Below are 26,391 nucleotides of genomic sequence, written 5' to 3'. Positions count from 1 at the left end.
CCACATTCTCACCAACTTGTGTTGCTTCAAATTGTGTTTTTGACTTTAGCCTTTCTGACAGGTGTGGGGTATTAACTCATTGTAGTTTTGATTTGCATTTCCTTGATGATGAGTGTCTCATGTGTCTGCTGGCTATCTGTATACCTTCTTTGAAGAGATCTCTGTTTATGTCTTCTGTCCATTTTTAATTAGATGATTTGGGGAAGAGGGTTGGTATTGACTTGTATCAGTTCTTTATGTATTGTGGATACCAACCCTTTTTTGGATATGTCATTGACAGAGATCTTCTCCCATTCAGTAGGTTGCCTTTTAGTTTTGTTGATTGGATGATATCAATTTTTAAAGAATAATCTCCTTAAGAAACTCTTTCACACATGATAACTCTTTGTACTGTCATTTAAAGTCCTGTTAATATTATGAAGTGCATTAGTGCTAAAATTGTAATAAATGTAAAAAGTCATGAATAAAATCATACAATGCAAAGTATAGTAGAATTTTTAAAAAATATAAAAATACTTTTGTGCATAATGATCCCATAAATTCCTTTTGGAGGAGGTGCTTTCTCAATAGACAGAATATTTATGGTAGTTTTTTAAAGATTTTATTTATTTATTTGACAGAGAGAGAGAGAGTATGCACAAGCAGGGTAGGGGGTTCTGGAGAAGCAGGCTCGAACCCAGGACCCTGGGATCATGACCTGAGCCAAAGGCAGGTGCTTAATGCACTGAGCCACCCAGTTCCCCTATTTAAGTTTTGTTTTTTGGTTTTGGGGTTTGGGGTTTTGGGGTTTTTTTTTTTTTCACTATGATCAAAAAAAATTTTTTTTAACTAGGTCATAAGTTGAATGAAAACATAAGTTTTATATTATTTCTTGAGCACTACTAGATAGGGGGAAATCAGTTGAGGAAAAGAAAACCAATTGTGAGATGCAAGATGCTAGCTGGACAGCCAGACTGAGTAATCAGCCAAATCTGGCTTACTTACCACCTTTGAAGGTTCATGATGTAAGTATATGAACCAGAGTAATTACATATCACTTTGAATAACAGACCTTCAAATTACTTGCAAAAACTTGAATTAAGAATAGTAGACTTTAAACTACTGCTTTAAATAAAAATTACCAAAAACATAATAAAAGCATTTACAGTACTTTCTGACTGTAACTTTTTAAAAACAGGGTTAAACAGAAGTTGTTTAATCCTTATATTATTTCAAGTGACTTCAGCAAATATAAAGCAAAACCTCTCAATGGCTTGACAGTGTGACTATTACTCTTTGGGAGGAGGTAGTCAGGGACATGGATACATACCTCTATCTCAGGTCTCTAAGGAAGGGAAAATATTGGGAAATCTGAGCTCTAGACTCAGACTAGAAAGGGTGCATATTACTTCTACACACACCCCATTATCTACCCTCATGGCCACACTTATCTGCAAGGGAGGCTGGGGGCTGTAATCTAGCATTGTAGCTTGGAAGAAGAGCAAATCTATTTAGTTATTATCCAGCAGTCTACCGCCCCACCAGAGCAGAACTTCCTACTTCTATGAAAAGGCTTGGTGAGACATGTGCAGACATAGAGAAGCAATTATGTTGAACAGAAGTCTGAATTCAAATATCGTTTTCTCCTATGCAGAGACGAAGTCTAAAGCACACATTAATTTTGTCCTGACCTGGTTTGTATGCTTATGAAATCAAACGATAGTAAAATATAATTAAAAACTTAAAAAGTTGACATTTTAACATTTTCAAATGAATGACTCCAAATCAATAACATATGCTCTTCTGGAATATATTTCCATCTTGTTTTCCTGTCACATGTTAGAATCTCAAAGATAGGGCTGTATAATAAAATTATATGTATATATATATATATATATATATATATATATATATATAGCACATTATGAAGGGTAATAGATCATTTACCCCTTAGTGGTTTTTTTTTAACATAAATTAAAGATTACAGCTGTGCTTAGAGCAGCAGTTTTTATTTTCTTCTCCCTCTCTTATCAAGGATATATACTACCTATGTTGCCCTTGCTTTTATAGAGGGGAACCTATATGTTTGCTTGATTGCTTATTGTAATTCCAGTTCAGGGCTAACTGTAGTTCTACTTTAAATAATCATTTCATCCTGTTTAGTTTTAAATTATAAAATTATACTTACAGAAAAAATAACAAAATTGAAAAAGTTGACTATTTCTGAATCAGTATTATCTTGGACTAAAATATGACTCTAAGTCTCAATTAAGAACCATGTCTAGGGCGCCTGTGTGGCTCAGTGGGTTAAGCCTCCGCCTTCGGCTCAGGTCATAATCTTAGGGTCCTGGGATCAAGTCCCCCATGGGGCTCTCTGCTCAGCAGGGAGCCTGCTTCTCCACCTCTCTCTGCCTGCCTCTCTGCCTACTTGTGATCTCTCTCTCTGTCAAATAAATAAATAAAATATTTAAAAAAAAGAACCATATCTATGGAACCAAGAATTCAGTATCACTGTGAAATGCATATAACAAATTCAAGTTACCATTTCAAAGCAAAGGTTTTTTTGTTTTGTTTTGTTGTTTTGTTTTCTGCCTTTTGGGAGAACACTAGTGTCCCATTAGATTCAACATATTGATATAGCCAAATAAGTAGGACCTAGATTTTTCATACAGTAACTACAATAAATCGTAAGAATTCATTTTGAGAAATGGATATCCTACTGAGCTAGGTAAGACCTCTGAAGAGAAGTTTAACTTAAAACAATAAAAGAGCAGAACTTGTGGTTGGCAATTAATAAGTTCCCACTAAAGTTACATATCATTGGCTCAGTAATACAATTATTAATGTTTCAGCCGGGTTTGGGGTGGAAAAACAGAAAGCAGTCAAAGTGTTTTAATCAGGGGGAATGGGAATAGCAAATCCATTGCAAAATTGTGAGAATAATCTGTGGGGCTGTAGGGGGCAGGGCATTCAGAGAAACAGATAGGAAGAAGGAGAAACCCAGAGAACAGAAGAGCAAATGTTCTAAGGCTAGTGTATATGGGTCAACACCTAGTCTACAGTGGAGAATGATGTCACATTTAATTCTTGATCTGGATGACAGGTGCAGCTCCGTACAAGCCTAGACCCACTGATATTGTGCTGCCTCTGCACTGGCTGCTGGGATCCAGGATAAACGCAACACTTCCGCCTAGACAGAAAGCAACAGTTACAGGAATTAAGGCCAGAGAGATTGTTTCCCCTCCTCCCACTTTATAACTCCAGTTCCCCTCTTACTCTTCTGTTGACTTAGCCCCTCCAGGAACTTTGTCCCAGTTTCCTCTATAGACTTCTCAGTTTGAAATAAAGAGCATAAAGTCTGGGGGTTTGGGTTTTTGTTGTTGTTGTTGTTGTTGTTCATTTGTTTTTTCATAAGTAGGGTGGTTTTCCTCTATGCATGGGTCTTACAAAAGCAACTAGGAAACTCATTCTATCCAGCTCACTGGATCTAATCAGCATGCCAGCAAAGTAGTAGACAAGCATGATGTTCTTCGCAGTGTGGAAACAATTAAGGTTCATGAGTAAGAATTACAGAAGAGATTTAGAGTATTAATAGAGTGTTGATTTAAGACGGTGGAGGTGGACAGCTGTTCTGGCAAGTGGAAAGTGCCTACTTCTAGCCATCCTTACTAATTGATATGCAGGGAAAAAAGTAGGGGCAGGGAGTATTTCCAGATCCCCACACCAGTAGCTTAATATTAAATATTTTGCTCTGTTAATTTGTTCCAATAAAGAGATCACAGCTTGAACAGCAGCAACAGCTGGGAGTCACTAATATATTTAGATCATACTCGGTCATGAATGCCTGCAATGAGCACTCACGTTAGATACAAATATTCTTATATTTCCTCCCACTAATAGAGCCCATCTATATTTCTCTTTATCAACCTCCCTCTAAACATCTTCCAATTTTGTTCTTTGTGATTGTCTTATCAAACTCCTTGTTTCTATCCTACCAAACTGGTTATGAATCAGAATCAACCTAGTCCTCTGGCTACCTCTCCCCATCGAAGCAAGGAGACAACCAAATATGCTCCTTGACCTTTTGCCTACTAGGAAGATTTCCTTTCTAATGCCTTTGGATGGAACTCCTATGAGGCAACCATAATGCTTCAACAAAGTGCATGTGGAAAGATATTGCAAATAAACCATCTGAAAATTCAGCTAAATATATATCTTTCTTTCAGTGAGACCGTAGATATGGATGGAAGCAGATGGAGCAAGATAGTTAAGTTCATGTCTTGGGATTCTGAGCCACATATTCACTTACTTATGTAAGAATTAAGATTTGTTTGAGCCAAATCTTGCATATAGTACTTCTAAACGGTGGTGGAATACAGTACACAAGCTCAACTTTATAATTTTATGAACCCCTACTTTATGATTGATAATTCAAATCACAGTTTGATTGGGGGATCCTTGAGGGTAATCTTTACCAGGGCCAGTAGCAAGCCACACAATCTACTATTTTATTTCTTTTTTTTTTTAAGAATATTTTTCTTTTTTCTTTTTTTTTTTTTAAGATTTTATTTGCTTATTTTACAGAGAGAGAGATCACAAGCAGGGAGAGAGGCAGAAGGAGAGAGAGAGGAAGCAGGCTCCCTGCTGAGCATAGGGTCCAATGCAGGGCTCAATCCCAGGACCCTGAGACCATTACCTGAGCCAAAGGCAGAGGCTTAACCCACTGAGACCCCCCAGGTGCCCCCAAAAGAAAATATCTTTCTGCACAAAACTGGATTTCCTCCATGATCCTAGAGTCTGACCTATGCTTCTCCAAGTAGGATAGCTAACAAAGCCAACTATCAATTGTGCCTAGATGTGTAGATTTTAGAGGGTTGTAGACATAGCCAATTATCCATTACATTAATGTATTGAATATTTACTGACTGACCTGAGACAAGATTAGGCACTATAATAACATAGATAAATTAAGAAAAATGAGCTTTGCTTCAAATAATCATATTCTATCGGTCTGATCTGAGAAACAAGATATTTTATAAATTCAAATGTAATACATCTTATATCAGAATTGGAGAGAGATGGGAGGAAAAATAAAAAACTCATGGTACAGACCAGCTAACAGTGGTGAGCAAAAATACACATGGCTCCCACCTTCATGGAGCACAAACCAAATAAAAATGCCTGAATAGAGGGTAATTATGTGAATCTGCAGCAGCTGAAGCTACAACTATATCCAGGGGAATTTCCTAGATACCTCATTGACTACACTATGGGGCAAAAAATTTATTCATTTTAAAAACTATTATTCGGGACGCCTGGGTGGCTCAGTGGGTTAAGCCGCTGCCTTCGGCTCGGGTCATGATCTCAGGGTCCTGGGATCGAGTCCCACATCGGGCTCTCTGCTCAGCAGGGAGCCTGCTTCCCTCTCTCTCTCTCTCTGCCTGCCTCTCCGTCTACTTGTGATCTCTCTCTGTCAAATAAATAAATAAAATCTTTAAAAAAAAAATAAAAAAATAAAAACTATTATTCAACTTTCAAAGTGTTACTTTAGTGATTATCATCCATTCATCTGTCTAGAGTCTCTAGTCATGGATTACATTTTCCTTATTATTTTACAAAATCATAAGTAACATCACTAATACATAAATTAATAGTCCTTTAGTTTGAAAACTCAGAATATAATTCACTGGTTTCTTAAAACCTATCATATCAAATGGTATGATTTCTATATGGCAAAGTCTAAGCTAAGAATCAGGAAAATAAAAAAAAATATAGGGGGAGTGTATGCTGCTGTTAATCATTCAACAAAGACCCTAGATTAGAGTAAACAGGAACTCTCTTTACTATTCTCTATTATATTATTGTTTCCTAAAGAATTTAGAGTGATTTTTCTCTCTATAAATGGGATGATATTAAGTTGCCCACACCTCAGTTCCAGTAATCTCTAAAGCACTTAAAATATTAAATCCATTAAAAAGATAAGGCAGTTACACCATGTTATGTTCAATGTTGCATTCCTCAATAAAGCACCTAAAATAATCTTCTTGTTATTGCATATACATGAAAATTATATGATTATTTAAATTACAAAAAAACTGAACATAGCATAAACAAAGCAATTTCTATAAGTAAACAAAAAAATGTAAAATTTTACAAGCATAAAGCCAGTTTCAAAGTCATATCTCAGATTTAATTTCTCTAGTTTATTAATGTAGTTTTATAAACTAAGGAAGTGTCATCTTCAAAAAATTAATTCTCGAATCTCTGCCTATGTTTACTTTACAATTATAGTTAATATCAATTCAGTAGGAAAAAGTATTAGTCATAAATATTGAAGTATAATAACACAAGTTTATGGAGCCATACACTGAACTTTAGAAATGTAAAACTAATTACAGTATTAGGATAAATTTTAAATGATGCAGTAGTCTGAAACCTCATGCATGGCTCAGTATAATTCATATAAAGTCTATGTCACTAAAGGAAATATATGCTTCATCATACTATTTTAGAATTGTTTTTAAGTATTCTCTGAAACCATCTACTTGCTAAGAAAGAAATAAAAGTCAAATGCAGAAAGATATCCATAATGTATTCATGTCCTTCAGCACTCAGTAGATAAATCATTCTTATTCAAATGAAATCCTTGACTTACTATTATTTTTTCTGCTCCTATGTTCAGAAGATATGCTAAGGGTATATGAATCCTCAGAGAACACTCTGTCTCTCCATTTTTTTTTTTCCTTTGAGAATGAAGAATGAAACTAATGGGAAGAAGGCAACCTAAAATGAAACCTCAAAGCATAATTTGTTGAAAAATGATGCAGGACATGGACTATTTGGCAGAGAATTTTCACATGTCTTGTTATTTCTATCCACAAAGTCCTGCGAGATTTTTCTCCTTATCATACAGAATGTTCAACACACTAACTATAAACTTAAGGAGAATTGAGACATTTTATAACACTCCTATTACTGCAGAAATGTTATTTTCCTCTAAATTGGCTTAACAGTGATTGCCCAGGGACCAGTTTGAGGTATCAGAAAAAATAATAATAACTACAGCTCATATCACCTACAGTGTATGGGTGGGACAGAATTATTCACTGGGAAAGTTGTGACAGATTAATGGAAGCCAGCTTGTAGAAGGTGTCAAATGCACCTTAACAAAGTAATGTTAGTGTTATCATGTTTTTAGAAATAGTGTTAAAATTCTTAATAACAGGAGGGATATGCTTGTGTGTGTGTGTGTGTGTACATGTGTGCGTGTGCATAGAGCTAGAACAGATTATCTCTAGAAAAATAATAATACATTAATAATTAAAAAAATAAAATTAACCCTCACTTTTGTAATACGCACTGCTTTTTTAAAAGAACTAATGTGACAATCAATAAAGTTCTATGTGTAGCGTGGGAGACTGAGTGGCATTATAGTATAAACAACGGGCCAGAGCAGCCCACCTTGCCCTTTTAGTCTAGAAACAGAGATGGTAGAATGTCCTTTAGAATCTGGTCAATATCTGAGAAAGTCACTTTTGCAAGAGAAACCAGCTTAAGAGATTTTTTTCCCCCTTTCTATGGGGGGTAGCTGAAATTCCTGTTGAAGAAGAAGAAACACGAGACTGAGGATATTCAAAGAAGTTGCAGGAATAAAGGAAGGATTTGAAGAATATTACTACAATCTTTGACATGCATTCATTTTGTATTTGCATTAGAATCACAATTTACATCTTTTGAAGATTCTACTTGGACAGTTTTGTACATCATCCCCGAGTTGCCAGAGTGACTCACCTGAGACAGCTGAGAAACTGTTTCTGGAGAAGCAGATCCTTCATCGTCTGCTCAAGTCATGCGTCTCTTTTCCCAGCTTCCTGATTAAATCTTTTTTTTCTACCTGAACCGTCATATCCGCAAATAATTCTCATGTAACAAGTTCTGACAAGGACACTATTAAGGAATACAAACTGACTTTATATGTGGAATCAATGCTCTCTACAAAGCCCCTTCAAGAAAACTGGCTCAGTGTCTGGCATCCAGGGATTCAATCTCACTGGTAAAGCCACTGACTGGCTAGAGACTTTGGCAGAATTTTGAAACCTCAGTAACAGAGGAATTTAGCCATACTTACAGAAACTAAAATCTGATGTCTTGGGCTTAGTTTTCTAGCGTCAGACTAGAGGCGGTAATTATATAAACTTAAAAAAAAAAAAATTCAATCTAAGATTCTGTGTGAACACTGAAACAGAAAGCCTCAGTTTGCTGAATAATGTATGTCCCAAATAACTTATACAAATTAAAACTTAAATTAAAATTAAACAAAGAGGCCATTGGACTGAGGTGGCTTTAAGGTATTAGTAGTATACCTAAATAAACCAAAACCTAGGGGCGCCTGGGTGGCTCAGTGGGTTAAGCCGCTGCCTTCGGCTCAGGTCATGATCCCAGGTCCTGGGTTCCGGCCCCACATCCGGCTTTCTGCTCAGCGGGGAGTCTGCTTCCTCCTCTCTCTCTGCCTGCCTCTCTGCCTGCCTACTTGTGATTTCTCTCTGTCAAATAAATAAATAAAAAAAATCTTAAAAAAAAAAAAAAAAAAACCTAAGCCTGTGATGCTGCAATGTCAGGAAACAGAAGCCTGGGGCACCTGGGTGGCTCAGTGGGGTAAACCTCTGCCTTCGGCTCAGGTCATGATCTCAGGGTCCTGGGATCAAGCCTCACATCAGGCTCTCTGCTCTGTGGGGAGCCTGCTTCCCCCTCTCTCTCTCTACCTGCTGCTCTGCCTACTTATGCTCTCTCTCTCATCAAATAAATAAATAAAATCTTAAAAAAAGAAAGAAAGAAAGAAACCTGAGAACAACCAAACACAAACAGCTAATGAGGCCTTCTCAAACAAGGTAGCACTTAGCTGAAGCCCACTAAGTAATTGCCTTGCTTTGCTTCAGCCTTTTCTCCAAAACGATCTTTTCCTCAGCTCCAGTGGGTGGAGGGCTCCTAGCCACTTCCGCTTGAGCACTGCCTGGTGTGACTAGATTTTCTCTCAGAGTCTTAAAGTTTTTAATATGCCTCAGTTTATTTTTTAATAACAGTGATCAATACTTTTGCTGTACTTATGGAAATAAATAGGCCAGATCTAATGAGGACAGCCCTCTGTGACCATGAATAATTTCTGCAGTTTATTTGTGATCACACAGGGTTAGACTGTGAGAGTAATTAGCAGAACCTGGGAGTAAACTGAAGCGATGGCTGTTTTTCTCTTCGATGTTATACTGGGTTTTCACCCTTAGTTGATTTTCTATGTACTGAGCTCTCTTACAGCTTATTTTATAGCTCTGTAAAAGCAGAGGTTAAAATGTATATATTTATCAATGATTTCTGTTCAGTGAGAAAGAAAACTCTAAGAGTCATCATTTATTGCTCTGTTGTTTAAACAGTTTTAAAACTAATCTGACATTCTTTTCCTAAAGAAACTTTATTAAATAGTCTATAAATAATACTTTAAATGCACCTAAAACTGATTTTAACAATTCCTTGATTAATGAAATCTTTGATTCATAAAAAATACAGATTAACATATATTAAATAATACATATGGTAATAATTCATATGTAAAGGAAGCATGTGTTTTCAAAAATAAAAATATAAAAAATATTAAGAAAAATAAAAATACACTGTAACAGTACAGTTCCAAAATAAAAATAATAAATGGGGAGCACCTGGCTGGCTCAGTCTGATGGGTGTGCAATTCCTGATGTTAGAGTTTGAGCTCCACATGCAGTGTAGGGATTACTTAATAAAATCTTTGAAAAAATAAAATAAAATAAATGGCTCAATAGATACACACTGTATGCAAAGTTTTTTTAAATATCAATATAGTGTTCTTATTATAAAGTAATATAGACAGAATATTTGAATAAAGATAGAACAATTTATTAAGTATTATACATGAATAAATGCAAAAGCATAGATATTTTAAATATGAAAATTGATATAAATGGTTTATAAAATTAATAAATTAAGATATTTAAATTTCCATATAGTAAAAAGAACTGAAGGAAAATGTTAAATTAGATAAAAATATTCAAGACACATATGGGAGAAAATTGTATTTTCTCCCATATGGTTAAAGATAAATTGGTTAAATGGTTAAAGATAAATGGTTAAAGATAAATAAATAGATTATCTAAGAAAATAAGGTTGACTGAGGGATAAACATGAAGTCACAAAAAATATTAAAAATATTAAAAAAAATTCTAGGTTCTTATTTAGCTAAGTGAATGTAAAGTAAAACAAATATTTTGCAGGGTTTTAAGATTTTAGTTTCTTTTCAAATTGTAGTCAGGTGGGTGGGTGAGATAGGAATTTCATGTGCTATTGCATCAACCACTTGTGCAAATGGAATGGAGCCTGCAGCTCCATAGTACCAACTAAAAATCTGTATAAAACTTTTAGGAACATTTATTTTATTTGACTTATGTTAATTTGGAGAAATTAGCTAGAAACATGCATCAGATTTAGTATACAAATACTGTGGCATTCTTATGATAAAAAAAGAATCAATGTGAAAAGCTATTGATTATATAAATTATGTTAACCTATTAAAATTCAACAAAATTCATGTTAATCCATTAAAATTAATAAGAATAATATTGCAAAATATTTTATTACAGAATAGGAAAACATTGCATAAATTGGAGGAAAAATGATTATCAATTAGTATATAAATTAGTGTAAAAAGTATATTTATATGTAAATATTTATGTAAAAATGTTTATTTGTATATTCTATATGATTCCAGCTATGAAACTTCCTGGGTAGAGTTTTCATAGATAGATAGATAGATGACAGTTCTCACATAGGTATAGATGCAAAGTCAAAAATTAAAAGATAGGAAACACTACTTTAAAAAATTATTTTGTACTTTCTTATAAAATTAAATCTATTTCTAGGCAATTATCTAACCTACATGGAAATACATATCCACAAAAAACTTGTACACCAATGCTCATAACAACTTCATTTATAGCAGCAAAATTCTGAAAGTAACTCTAAAGCCTATCAGCAGATGAGTGTGTAAGTGCAGCATATCCATTAAATGGGATATTCTTCAGTAACAAAAATGATTGGATACTGACACATGCCACAACATGGATGAATCTCAAAATAATTATGCTTAGCAAAAGAAGGCAGACACAAAAAGTATATTCTGAATAATTTTCTTTATATGGACATCTAGAAGATGTAAATCAGTCAATAATAATGTAAAGCAAATTAATGATTGTCTGCAGCCAAAGATTCAGTTTAATTGATGATAAGGAACCATGGGAGAATTTTTATGAGTGGTTGGTAGAAATACTCCATATTTCAAATGTGCTGTTTAAATTTGTCAGAATTCATTGAAATGCATATGCTAAAAAATGTTCACAGTTTATTATATGTAACTTATCAATAAATATTATCAACCTAGGAAGATTATCAAACAAGGAAGGCTAATTAAAATACTTTCCAAGTAAATAACAAATATATTTAAGAATATATTTTAATTTGCCTTGGATACTTTTTACATGTTTGCCATTATAGAAATATTTACTAAACTGGAGTAGTTCCAATTTGGTAAGACTGAATGAACACCACCTCCATCATCTTTCACCTATTTCAACTATAGATTTCTTTTCTACCCATTAGAATCTAATGTACAAATTAGCAGGGGAATTTAGTCACTAGTAACTTCTCAGAGATCAGTAATGCTTATAACAGATCAAATGTTTCTAACAGGTCGAAAATTGCTGAGATGATTGGTTGAGAAATTTTAAGAGAACAGATTTAGAGAAGAGCAAATCTGTCTGTGTTCAGTGATGCCATATGGGAAATACAAATCAAAACGACAATGAGAGCCATCTCATACCTGTCAGAATGGCTAAAATTAACAACACAGGAAACAACTGATGTTGGCAAGGATGTGGAGAAAGGGGAATCCTCTTATATTGTTGGTGTGAATGTAAACTGGTACCACCACTATGGAAAATAGTATGGAGGTTCCTCAAAAAGCTAAAATAGACCTATCAAAAAAAAAAAAAAAAAAAAAAGGAACTACCCTATCACCCAGCAATTACACTACTAGACATTTACCCAAAGGATATAAACACACCAATTTGAAGGGGCATATGCACCCTGATGTTTATGATGGAGTTATCAACAACAGCCAAATTATGGAAAGAGCTCAAATGTCCATCAACTGATCAATGGATAAAGAAGATGGGATGTATACAATGGAATATTACTTAGCCATAAAAAAAGAATGAAATCTTGCCATTTGCAACAACATGGATGGAGCTACAACATATTATGCTAAGTGAAATAAGTCAATCAGAGAACAACAAATACCATATGATTTCTCTCATATGTGGAATTTAAGAAACAAAACAGATGAACAAAAGGGAAGGGGGCAAATAAAGAGAGAGAGAAGGAAGCAAACCATAAGTGTCTCCTAAGACAGAGAACAAACTGAGGGTTGGTTGATAGAGGGAGGTGGGTGAGGGATGGGCTAAATGGGTGATGGGTATTAAGGAGGGCACTTGTGATGAGCACTGGGTGTTATACATAGTGATGAATCACTGAATTCTACACCTGAAACCAATTTTTACCATACATGTTAACTAACTACAATTTAAACAAAAAATTGAAATAAAAAAAAAAAAACTAAAAAAATATTCTTCCAAATTTAAAATAAAAGTATCATGGCATTTTAACACATGATATAACCTACGTGTTCACATGAATCATTCTTATATTGCCTCTTTGGTATCATCCTGACTTGATGTTGTAGAAGTTACACAACTACTAATGCTGAAAGTATATTTTCTCATAGGTTCAAGTCACAGACAATTATTCAATGACAACAAGGAAAAAAATAAATGCAAAATAACAATCAAGCATTTTGCATGTCATTTGCTCTAAGGTAATAAAGAATTATTCATAATACAAACTAACTTTTAATCTAACTTTAATATCCCAACTTGAACACAATGTGTTTTCAGTTGGATGTGATTGCAAGTGTCCTGTTAAAATTCTCTTGTGTGTCCTTGATTTTTTTTTCTCTCCATATTTGTTGAGTTACAACACTGAATTCATTGTTAAATATCCATCTTACTCTTCTTGCAATGACAGAAAAAACTGTGATAGTGACAAACATTTCAATTAATTTCATGCTTGAAGAAGAGTGATGGGAAGCATTCATTTATTATGCAGTTATTCAATTATGTTAAAAGCACAGCAAATATAACACAAAATCAATATTTCCAGTAAAATAATAAAAGTGAAGAAATTCAACTAAAAGATAAGTATTAAAATGTTAGAAAGCATTATTATTATTCAGACCACTGTGTTTCAGAATGATGTGAACATCAGAGAAAAATATTGGTATTTTGAAATTTTGCATAGTTTTTGGTTTCAAAAAATCATAATTTTATACTTCAATTTACTTAAATTTAAAAATGGAATTAAACTAAAGTTTAAAATCCAAAAAAAATTTAAGGATAGAGAGGGCACGGATTGCTTGGAGCACTGGGTGTGGTACAAAAACAATGAATACTGTCATGCTGAAAATAAATTAAAAAAAATGATTTAAAAAAATAATAAATAAATAAATAAATAAATAAATAAAAATTAAAAAAATTTAAGGATAGCATTTTGTCATGGACATTATTGTTGAAAGCTAGCAGCCATTTTACTCTATCTTCTTTACACAGTGTTAATGTGTCTGTCAGTATTTAGTTTATGAACATGATTGAAATTTGGCAAATTTTAAGTATAATCAAAAAGTGGCTAGAAATCCTGATGATAATTGTTTCCAATTTTCAAGTCATATATGTAGATATATATATATATATATGTATATATATATATATATATATATGTATATATATATATCCCCCTGTCTCTTTAAAATTGGAAGCATTTAGCCTCATTTTTTATTGGTAGCCATCCTACAACCAGGAGATTAAAGAACTTCAGGACTGATCCAACATTGTGGAAAACATATTGAGACTCAGAAACACCTGTGCACCTTGATTATATCATTAAGTTGCTGAATCAAGCTGAATACCTCTCCTCTTCTGGACTTTATGATGAGTGAGAATATACTTCCCCACTGTTTGGGCCACTGTGAGTTCACTATTATTTTGTTACAGAGAAAAGTTTTCTGACTGATAAAGAATTAAGACCAAGAAGAAATGGCACTGTAACCATCACACAATGGAATGAATTTGTCAAAACAAAATTACACTGTATAAAGTTAAACAGGCAAGGGAGACATTCAAGGCCTTTACAATAAGAGATTGAGACCGGAATTCAGTCTGAACTCAACTTTGCTGAAATAGAGTTGGAGAGTTTTAAGAGCTGAGGTGGGGACATCATAGACCACCTGTGTTTCCTAATCAGCTTTACCCAAAGAAAAGGGAAAAAAATAAAAAATAAAAATAAATAAAAATTAAAAAGGACCTTCATGACAGGAGGTAGTTTTACAACATGGAGCAAGGCTTTCACTAATGTTAAGCTCTTATCCTACCACAGAAAATGGGAGACAGGCGCACAATCTTCCTTGATGATTACATTACAAAGGGTTGGCTCCAATTCCCTAAGAAAGACATCCTTGGGTTGGAAAACTGACCAGAAGCTTTTAAAAAGATGCATATCTCAAAGGGGCATAGGAAACATTTACAAGTTTTCTAAAGTAAATGCTCTAAGAAAGATCGTAGATCTAGTGTCAGGAGAAACCTGACTTAAATTTAATCATAGATTAAATTTAAATATATATAAAAATATAATAAAATAAAAAATAATAAATAACAAAATAATAAATAATAAGAAATAATAAATAATCAAGTGCATAGAATGAATGATTGTGTCCTTCAAGAATCATATCTTGAATCCTAATTCCCCATTGTAATAGTGTTAGGAAGTGTGCCTTTGGGAGGGTGGAGCCCTTATGAATGAGATTAGTGCCTTTATAAAAGAGACCACAGAAAACTACTTTGCCTCTTTCTGCCATGTTAGGTTACAGCCAAAAGATGACTGTCTAGGAGCCAGGAAGCACGATCTCACTAGACATCAAGTGTGCCAGCACCCTGATCTTAGACTTCCCAGACTTCAATTTATTGTAAGAAATAAATCTCTGTTGTTTAAAAGCTTCCCAGTCTGGGGCACCTGGGTGGCTCAGTGGGTTAAGCCTCTGCCTTCGGCTCAGGTCATGATCCCAGGGTCCTGGGATCGAGCCCCGAATCGGGCTCTCTGCTCAGCAGGAAGCCTGCTTCCCCTCCTCTCTCTCTCTCTCTCTCTGCCTGCTACTCTGCCTACTTGTGATCTCTCTCTCTCTGTCGAATAAATAAATAAAATATTTAAAAAAAAAAAAAAAAAGCTTCCCAGTCTATGGTACTTCAGTAATAGCAGCCTGAAGGAACTAAGACAAAGAGGAACTTTAAAGTCATCTTGGTCAGACTGAATGGAGGAGATAGAGCAGATGGTAGTGAGGACCTCACCATCCTAAGCTAAAATGTCAATATTGTTATGTTGTTGAGAAACTACTGACTAAACTATGACCTGGTATTTGTTTCCTATTTACTACTGGCAATAACAGTTGGAGACTTGGCATTAACTAAATCACTGAATACATATATTATAATGCATTAGGTATTTCTTGGGGCATTCCATATGTCACTTCATGTAAGGGACACTTGAAGACAGAATATAGAGGAAGCATGGTTTTTCTTAGAAAGCCTGTTTCCCAGGCTACGATAGAAAATATAAATTTGATAATCTGGCATTCTATATAATGTAGATCAAAAGAAATTTTCTAACCCAATAATGGGGGTTCTAGCATATAGAGGGAAATGAGAAAAGGAGAAAATGTTACTGATGGAAAAATCAAGTCTGATTATCTTGGCTTCTCCCCTGGTTTCCTTCTTTACACATGCAAGCATGCACATGCACATACATATATGCACACACAAGCCAAATACTCTTGTTATGTCAATGCTCCAGGGAGATGTTCTCAGCCAGTTGCCTCCCATGTCAAGGGCATAATTTCAAACACCTCAATTCGGGAAACTTTAACTCAAAATCAGCATGAAAATATGGATAAAGCTGAAGAAACGGGAATTCTATGGATCAAAAACACCTTCTAGAATACTTCTCTGAGTAGCTTTCATCCCATGAAACTGATCTAAAGGATTGTTTCTGTAAATGTGGTTCACAAACTGGTGCATATTTCTGATTTGTCTGTTATAGGTTTGTTTATAGGTTGAGAGTAAGTGTTTAGAAACTGTCATCACATTTTGATATTGCTTCAACATCCAATACATTTTTTAATTTATTTTTTCCTAGTAATTCACTTTATACTAATTTTTTAAACTACCATCCTATGAGAGATTTTTTTAAAAAGTGGCCCTTCCACAAATATATCTAGAAACATGATCAAAAACAAGTATTTCACAAATATTTAATAAATTCCTTAAATATTTAAAGAAACCAATTGTCAAAAGAAATCCCAAATCAATAATGTTTAAATTTCTGAAACAATTCTTGGGACTCCAAACTCATATCAACAGAAAGTGTCCTAATAATGCACAAGACCCAGGATAAGAGACCTGGAGAAATCTAATCCTAAATAAGGCCCGAGAGGAAAACATTCAAGCAGAGTCACAGAGAAACCAGATCCTGGAGATACCTGATTGGCTGACCGCCTGTTCTCCAAGGGGCAGACAGGTTGAAACACATAGACTTTAAATGAGGAAATAACTGTGTGAAAGGAAATAGGAATGAAGTTGAAAGGAGTTGAGAGGGTTGTTGGATCATGATTCAATTCTGACCATGAGTGAGGAGAGAGGAAGAGCAGTTTGGGTGGAAGCATCATCAAAGTCTCCAGAGAACCCTTGAGTTTCGAGAGTTTCAGGAATCCTGTCAAAGGATTCCTGGTTTCCCAGGAATGTACCTGCCTCAATAACCCTTCTGCTCTCTGTCACTGCCTGGGAGCTGCCTAAGGAAGCTTGGTAGTGGATTTTGGAATACCACAACTGGGGCCTTTGTTCAATTATCAAATGAAGCAATTCTCAGAACCTCCACAGTTCCCCTTTGCATGCACAGACCTACCTACTTCATGCCAAGTCCAAGTAGCAGCTCTTGCACAGCTCCCGAAGGGAGTTCTCTGAAGGAAAACTCCTAAGCAGGAGATTGGTGGGACGATCTACAGCTCCCACCACTGCATTCAATCTCAGGGCCACAACGGGTACTCATCCTCTCCCCCTTCACTGTAGATTCTCAATTTTCTCCAGGCTCAGCCATCACCAAAACAGGTCTTGGTAGCTTATTTGGTAACGTGATACAAGCCTTCATTCCAGAAGCTTAGTCATACCCTTCTCAGTCCAGGGTGACTGCACATGTCCATTCACAGTTACAGTAGGGCAAGGAGTAGTCATGAGGTATGCAAGGTTTCCTCAGACCTCCGTTATGTAGAAGCCCTACCTCAGCTGCTGGTCAGTGTCAAATAGCAGAGCCATTATGATGATTCCTCTTCTGGCCTGCTGGTTTCCCAGATGCAAGGAATCCAAAGGACCCTGGCAGCACCCATAATTTGTAATGGTTGAATCATGCCGAGTAATGAAGATATCCCTCGTGTTAGGGCTATCCTGTCCAGAAGGATGTAGAAATGATGACGGGGGAGGATAGGGCAAGAGTTCATGTGCATATCTTGGATCCCTGCTTGTGGTTTAAAATCAAGGGAAGGAAGTGGTAGAAATATTGAGAGAGGTTTCAGAGAATCTGTGAAAAAGAGAGCTGTGTCCCACTTTACTGGAGTGATGAATAGCCTTCAAGCCTTCTCAAAGAAGCTTGGAATGGCATTCTATTCTGCAACTTACAGTGGAAGTAAAGCCAGAAAAGTTAATTAGGTAACCAGTTGGGCCATAAATCTTTCAGTTTTGTTTAAAGAATGTGGCCAAATGTAGGACTGGAGAAAAGCTAGGCTGCCTCAAAGATCTGGGCTTACTCTGTTCTCTACTGTGTTTTGAGGAAAGCCTCCGTAGGCAGGGTTGGCTGAGGTGCAGTCTGCCTTGGACTGGCTGCTGGAGTAACTGACTGGCTGACCAATTGACTGATTTAAATTGATAGAAATTTGGCTGTGCAACCACACCATCTTGGGGAAAAGAAATATGAAGTAAAAACAACTGGGAGGGGAGAAATTACTCTGACACACTGGTGATAATACACATTTTATTTATTACAAACTATTAAAAAGTGAGAAAACTTTACTTGGCAAATCAAGAATTTTACAACATCAAGAAAATCAGCCATAAGGAGGTTAATAATAGACAATTATGACAGCCATAAAATTAGCTATAATTAGGTAAACTGGTTTTTTAAAAATACACATTTTTGGCTGTGACCACTTACTATCTTTCTACAAGTACAAGAACTATTAGAAACATGTAATGAACATGGAATTCTCTACCTGCTTTTATCAGGCCTGAGAGAGAGAGAGAGACCAAGAAGGCTGAGGGGGAAAAATAGATACCTTAAATTTTTAAAACAATTCTGTTACTTAAATGATTCATTCTAAGGGTTTATGTGTCTCCTAAGTTAGGACACATATGTATATAATAATTCTATCACATTTGAATTATGAAATTAAAGAGATTATGCAAGGGATAGTTAAGAGGCAAGGAAAGTGAATGATCACTTGAGATATCAAAGAATATGGTAATCAGGTCAATTGTACAGATAATGGCTTTAGCAATTTTGAAGTAAAAAAAAAATGTTTAGTTATAGGCTATATTAAAAACAAAAACCTCCCAAATCTCCAAACAATTCTATTTCTCATTTTAAACCCAGAAGCAGTTGAGGGCAGAAAAATGCAACGTTCTATCAGGAAAAGCAAAAAACATGGACATTTTCAAGTCCTCTTCTGTAGAAAGACTGTATTTGTTTCCTAGAGCTGTAGTTAACAAATCACCACAAACTGGGTGACTTAAAACAAGAGAAAATCTATTCCTCATAACCCAGAGGTTAGAAGTCTGGAATCAAGTTATTGTCAGGGCAATGTCCAAACTGGAAGACTTGAGGAAAGAATCCTTCCTGGATTCTTCCTAGCTTCTGGTGGTTGCTGGCAATCCTTAATTTTCCTTAAATTGTCTTCCTCCATCTTCACACAGCCATCCTGTGTGTGTGTGTGTGTGTGTGTCTAAAATTCTCTCTTAAGAGAGCACCATCATTTTGGATTTAGGCTTCATCCTAATCCAGTATGACTGCATATTCACTTGGTTACATCTGTAAAGACCCTATTTTCAAATAAGGTCACATTCATAGGTTTCAGGTAGACATGAATTTTCAGGTGACATTATTCCAACCAATCAGTTAAAACATTTGGAAATAATCAAGAGTTACAACATAAATCTAAGATGGTCCAAATATCCTTAATAGTGCCAAGAAAATATAAAAGTTAGTATAAGAGCTGCATCCTTGGTGAACGGGAAGAAGATTCAAGAATATTTAGAAAAGAAAAAAATGTTCCAGCAAATTTTCCTTTTATTTTAGTTGTTTTGAATATTCTCTAGTTAACTTTATATGAGGATATATTGAGTTCATAGAAACATGTTTTTTTTTGTTTTTTTGTTTTTTTTTGTTTTTTTTTTTAAAGATTTTATTTATTTATCTATTTGACAGACAGAGATCATAAGCAGGCAGAGAGGCAGGCAGAGAGAGAGGAGGAAGCAGGCTCCCTGCTGAGCAGAGAGCCCGATGCGGGGCTCGATCCCAGGACCCTGAGATCATGACCTGAGCCGAAGGCAGCGGCTTAACCCACTGAGCCACCCAGGCGCCCCAGAAACATGTTTTTTAAATATATGAGAAAATATGGGATAAATATTCACCATGAAATTATTTTGATAAAGCACTAAATTTTGATAAAGTTTTTAAATAAAGTTATTTTGATAAAGTTATTTTGATAAAGTACTAAATGTTCATTTAGTACTCTAGCTAGTAGGCAAAACAACAAACTTGATGAAAATCTTTTCATTTCTTAAGTGACAAAGGAAAACTGCAAACAGAAAGATGACTTTTCATCCACCAAAAATGGACTGATTATTTTTCTCTCCTTCTCTTCCTCAGGTCAATGGATTATCTTTAAGAACTTCCCTCATTCCTTTGATCATCTCTCAAGGTTTTTACAGTAAAAGGTCCCTGAAATAATCCCTTTTAATTCTACAATTTCAGTCTGTATCTGCATACTAGACCCTTCTGAGAGGTTTCAAAGCAACTAAAATTATATCCCAAACCAAATATTCCCTTCTCTGGGAACCGAATATTCCCAAACTCCGCTGTCTTTCTAGTTCACACAGTTTCTGAACTGACTCCCAAAATCAGAGATGACTGACCATCTCTCCCACACTCCCAGTTAAATTTCAAATGCTGATGTTTCTACCTTCTAGATTTATTCTGTTTCAAATATATTCTTACTTCTCTAGATTGCCTATCATCTGTTTACTTGGTACTAATTATTTCCTTAGCTCCAACCTTCCATTAGGGATTAAGCTCTGTGGCTATACTGTTCACAATGTCAAAGGTAAGGTTCCCTGGGACACAGACTGTAAAATTCAGAGCTTTGTGAGCGGGAACCTTCCTGGGCCCAAAACCTATGAGGGAGCAAGACAAACATGATTGGGAAAAGGGCAGGGGGGATCTGAACCATAAGGCAATTTCAAAGTATTTCAGATATGTCTGAATTGAGACAGGCCTCTGTCTCCCCTCCTGTGTCAACTAGGGAAAATGTTCATTAGAATAGTTCCCTTTTGCTGAAGGAAGTCCTCAGTGAGAGACTCAATGATAAGCCATCAGTAGCTACTGCCCCTGGCAGTCAGGTAATGGGTGCCTTAATCTCAAAGTAATGCGGGTGGATCAGGGCAGCACACCACAATATTCACTCTCTTTCTCACTCAGATCCACATTTTTTTATTAAATTTTCCTCAGCTATAAATAGTTCTTTAAGTTTTGTTAGGTTTCTTTTCTTGTGGAACCTAACACAAGAAGGGCTTTTGAGATATCTTATAATTGTTTAGTCTCTGGTCTTAGAACAGCAACTGATATTTATTAGTTCTCTCTTCTTAAACCCATTCTGGCTAAGTTTCCATTATTCTCAGGTAGTACTTCCACTGGTCTCAGTGGTTCACCTAATAGAATGATTTGAAGGATCTGAGTCTCTAATCTTCGGGAACTTCTCCAGCCAATGTTACTGTATGTGGCAATTTGCAATCAAAATAAGGCCAGAGTGTCCCAGAAATCTCCATTGTGTCATGTGGTATCAAAATCTCCTTCCCTGCCCTCATTGTGTAATAGCTACTCTACCTTCTCTACAGAGGGAGATTAATCCTTTCCTTGATTACTGGTCCCTTGCTGCTTCTCCCTGGTATAAGTAACATCTCTATGGAAATAAGAAAACCTCTATATGTACAGAGTATGGAGTTGAGGGGAATGATTCCCAAGTTTCCAAAGTGGATCACTGGGAATATGATAAGTAGAAACACTCTTATATTTTGACTTCTGGACTCACATATTCTGCCTTTTGGGACAAAGCACCAAATAATCATTTGATACAATGGTCTTCCTGAATCCTGATGGTGTGGTTCCTCACAGACTCAGAGTACCCTTCAGGCTATTATCACTGAGCAGGTACTCACATGCTCTTCTATTATTATCAGGTCTGTGTTTTCTCATTATTGTTAGATTGTTATAGGTAATAAGATCACTGAATCTCATGTGCCCACTGTATCACCTTCTTTGCAGAAAGTATGGCCCTAATACAAGTATCCTGTTTGGGTGAGTCAAATACTCTTTAACCTCACTTATGGTTGCTATATGAGACTCTGAAGGAAAGGTGAAGTTAAAACTCATCAAGAGTAATCACCGTTCTTCCATGAAACAACTTGCTACCAATTGGATGGTTTATTTTCTCAAGATATGGTGCAGTACACTAGCCCTTTATCTGATATGCCATTTGCAAATATTTTCTCCCATTCCATAGGTTGCCTTTTAGTTTTGTTGACTGTTTCCTTTGTTGTGCAGAAGCTTTTTATGTTGATGAAGCCCCAATAGTTCATTTTTGCCTTTTTTCCCCTTGCCTTTGGACACATGTCTGGCAAGAAGTTGCTGCAGCCGAGGCCAAAGAGGTTGCTGCCTGTGTTCTGCTCTAGGATTTTTATGGATTCCTGTCTCTTGTTTAGGTCTTTCATCCATTTTGAGTTTATTTTTATGTAAGTTGTAAGAAAATGGTCCAGTTTCATTCTTCTACATGTGGCTCTCCAGTTTCCCCAGAACAACTTAGTGAAGAAATTATTCTTTTCCCATTGGGTCTTCTTTCCTGCTTTGTTGAAATGTGACTGATCATAGAGTTGAGGGTCCATTTCTGGGCCTTCTATTATGTTCCATTGATCTGTGTTTCTGGTTTTGTACCAGTACCATTCTCTCTCAATGATTACAGCTTTATAATATAGCTTAAAGTCTGTCATACGATGCCATCAGCTTTGGTTTTCTTTTTCAACACTCCTCTGGCTATTCAGGGTCTTTTCCTGTTCCATACAAATATTAGGATTATTTGTTGCAGCTCTGTCAAAAATGTTGATGGTATTTTGATAGGGATTGCTTTGAAAGTATTGATTGCTCTGGGTAGCATAGACATTTTAACAATATTTATTCTTCTAATCCATGAGCATGGGATTTTTTTTTTCCATTTCTTTATATCTTCCTCCATTTTTTTCATAAGTGTTCTGTAGTTTTTAGAGTACAGATCCTTTCCATCTTTGGTTAAGTTTATTCCTTGGTATCTTACAGTTTTTGGTATAATTTTAAATGGAATTTATTCCTTAATTTCTCTTTCTTCTGTCTTATTGTTAGTGTATAGAAATGCAACAGATTTCTGTGCATTGATTTTATATCCTTCCATGTTCCTGAATTCCTGAATGAGTTGTGGCAATTTTGGAGTGGAATCGTTTGAGTTTTTCACATAAAGTATCATATTGGGGCACCTGGGTGGCTCACTTGGTTAAATATCTGCCTTTGGCTTCAGTCATGATCCAAGGGTCCTGGAATCAAGCCCTGCATTGGGCACCCTGCTTAGCAGGGAGGCTGCTTCTCCCTCTCCCTCTAGCTGGCACTCTCCCTGCTTGTGCTCTATCTCTGTCAAATAAATAAATACAATCTTTAAAAAAATAAAAATAAATAAATAAAGTGTCATGTCATCTGCAAAGATTGAGAGTTTGACCTCTTCTTTGCCAATTTGAATGCCTTTTATTTCTTTTTATTGTCTGATTGTGAGGCTAGGACTTCTAGTACTATGCTGAACATTAGTGATGAGAGTGGGCATCCCTGTTGTGTTCCTAACCTTAAGGGAAAAGATGTCAGTTTTTCCCCGTTGAGAATGATATTAGCTGTGGGCTTTTTATATATGGCTTTTATGATATTGAGGTATGTTCCCTCTATCCCTATGATGTGGAGAGTTTCAATCAAGAAAGGATGTTGTATTTTGTCAAATGCTTTTTCTGCATCAATTGAAAGGATCATATGGTTCTTATCCTTTCTTTTATTAGTGTGATGTATCACATTGATTGATTCGACACTTGATCTTAGCCAAAAGGCCGAGAAGCAATACATTGATTGATTCGAAAATGTTGAATCACCCTTGCAGTCCAGGATGATGTCAATTTTTTTGTAACTGTTGAGGCTTGATTTGTGACCTAAGATGTGCTCTATTTTGGAGAATGTCCCATGTGCACTTGAAAGGAATGTGTATTTTGCTAGTTTAGGATGAAGTGTTCAGAATATATCTGTTAAATCCCCCTGGTCCAGTGTGCCATTCAAACCCATTGTTTCCATGTTGATTTTCTGCTTAGATGATCTGCCCATTGAAATAAGTGGGGTGTTAAAGTCCCCTACTATTATTGTATTATCAATGAGTTCCTTTAAGTTTCATATTGTTTTATGTATTTGGGTGCTCCTAATTTGGCTGCATAAATATTTACAACTGTTATTCTTGTTGGTTTATATGGTGCACTTCTTCATCTCTTTAAACACTAGTCTTTGGTTTAAAATATAGTTTGTCCAATATAAGTATTGCTACTCCAGCTTTCTTTTGACATCTATCTGCATGGTAAACATTTCTCCATCCCCTTGCTTTCAATCTACAGGAGTCTTCGGTCTAAAATATGTTCCTTGTAGGCAATGTATAGATGGGTCTTGTTTTTTTATCCATTCTGACACGCTATGTTTTTTGATTGGAGTTCTTAGTCCATTTACATTCAGAGTAATTATTGATAGGAATTTAGTGCCATTTTATTACTTCTTTTGTTATTGTTTATAGAAACTTTCTCTATACCTGTCTAGTCTTTGTCACTTTTGGTTTCTTTCCCACTCAGAGTCCACATTAATATTTCTTTCAGGATTAGTTTAGTGGTTATGAACTTCTTCAGTTTTTAATTTGTTCTCCTTCTGCTCTAAATTAAAAGCCTTGCTGGATAAAGTATTCTTGGCTGCTTATTTTCCCCATTCAGCATGCTGAATATACCATGCCACATTCTCTGGCCTGCCACATTTCTGTGGAGATATCTGCTAAACTTATTTGTCTTCCCTTGTAAATTAAGGACTTCTTTTGTCTTGATGCTTTTATGATTTTTTTCTTTATCTCTATATTTTGCAAATTTTACTATGATACGTCTTAGCATTGGCCTGCTTTTATTGATTTTGTTGGGGAGTTCTCTGTGCCTCCTGGATTCAGATGTCTGTTTCCTTCCCCATTAGGGAAGTTTTCAGCTACAATTTGCTCAAATAAACCTTCTGCCCCCCCCCCACCATTTCCCTCTCTTCTTCTGGGACTCCTATGATATGAACATTATTATGCTTTATGAAGTCACTGAGTTCCCTAAGTCTACATTCATGAGCCAATATTTTTCTTTCCTTCTTTTTTCAGCTTCATTATTTCCATAATTTTGTCTTCTGTGTCATATTCATTGATCTGCTTCTTCCATACTTTTGGTCATTACAATCAGTTGATTTCAAGTCTCGGTAATTGCATTTTTCATTTAGGCCTGACTTGTTTTTAAGTCCTTTATGTTTATGATAAGGGAATCCCTAATATTTTCTATGCTTTTCTGAAGCCCAACTAGCATCCTTATGACTATTGCTTTAAAGTTTAGATCAGGCATATTGCTTATATAGGTTCAGATTAGATCCTTAGCTGTAACTTTTCCTTGTTCTTTCTTGGCATTTTATCTAGGTCTCTGTCTTCTTCTGTGTGATAGGAAATCTTGTTATGTTTCCTGCTCCTGAGAGCAATGGCCTTATGGAGACGAAGTCATATACTCTCCAAGGCCTGGTGCTTCAGGATGTGTCTTTGCAGTATGCCACTGTTGTGTTGTGGATGCCTCTCTCTCTCATGCATGCACACATATGCACTTCTATCCATGGCCAGGGCTCTCTGCCTTCCACAGCACCCACAATCTGTTTCTCCCCCAAGCCACATCTCCACATCTCCTACCTTATAAGATGTGACTTCTTTTCTCCCTCTAGTTGTGCAATTTGTTTCTATTTGTTTTATCACTGCTCAGATTGATTTGATATTTATCTAGCTGTGTTTGAGGCACAAGGATCTTTCTATTACTCTGCCATCTTAGCTCTTACTCATGCGTACTCTTAAAGTTTCAACCTCATGTTACTTCTCTAGACCCTTCTCTCTGATTTTCTAATATTTTCCTTCCAGTCACCTCATCAACCATCTAAACCAATGACTCTATATATGTATTACTTAGAGACACTTTGCTTTTCACACACACACACACTGACACACAATATGGATAACAATATACAAATTCTGCCCATTAGGATTTTTTTTTTTCTCATCTCTCTTCTGTCTTAGAGCTATAGTTAAATGGGACTCAAGGGTAGGAACAGTTTATTTTTTATATTGTACTCAAAAAGGGAGTCTACAAACGCTTAGTGTTCTTTGGAAATTGAGGATATAGGATTTCCCAGTGCATCCACTAAGATGTTCTCAGTCCTTATCTTAAGGTTGCACACATTTCAAATCAGGAACATTTGCACAGAAGTTTTTTTGGTTGTTGTTGTTTTATTCTTTTTGGTGTGTGTATGTGTGTGTGTGTGTGTGTGTGTGTGCCGAAACATCCTCTGTTATTTACTTTTACACAGGTCTGCTTATAACAAATTATCAGTTCTGAATTACAGTTTGAATTACAGTTTGAATTACATAGGCTTATTTGTCAAAGGATACTTTAACTGGGCATAGACTTCTAGGTTGCAAGTACTAACCTTCAGCATTTTATAGATAGATACTGTCCTCTGTCTTCCATTGTTTCTGTTAAAAAGTTAACT

The sequence above is a fragment of the Lutra lutra genome, chromosome 3, assembly GCF_902655055.1.
Source record: "Lutra lutra chromosome 3, mLutLut1.2, whole genome shotgun sequence".
NCBI classification, from domain to species: Eukaryota; Metazoa; Chordata; class Mammalia; order Carnivora; family Mustelidae; genus Lutra; species Lutra lutra.
The sequence above is the reverse complement of the archived record's forward strand: the minus strand, read 5'-3'. Positions refer to the sequence as shown.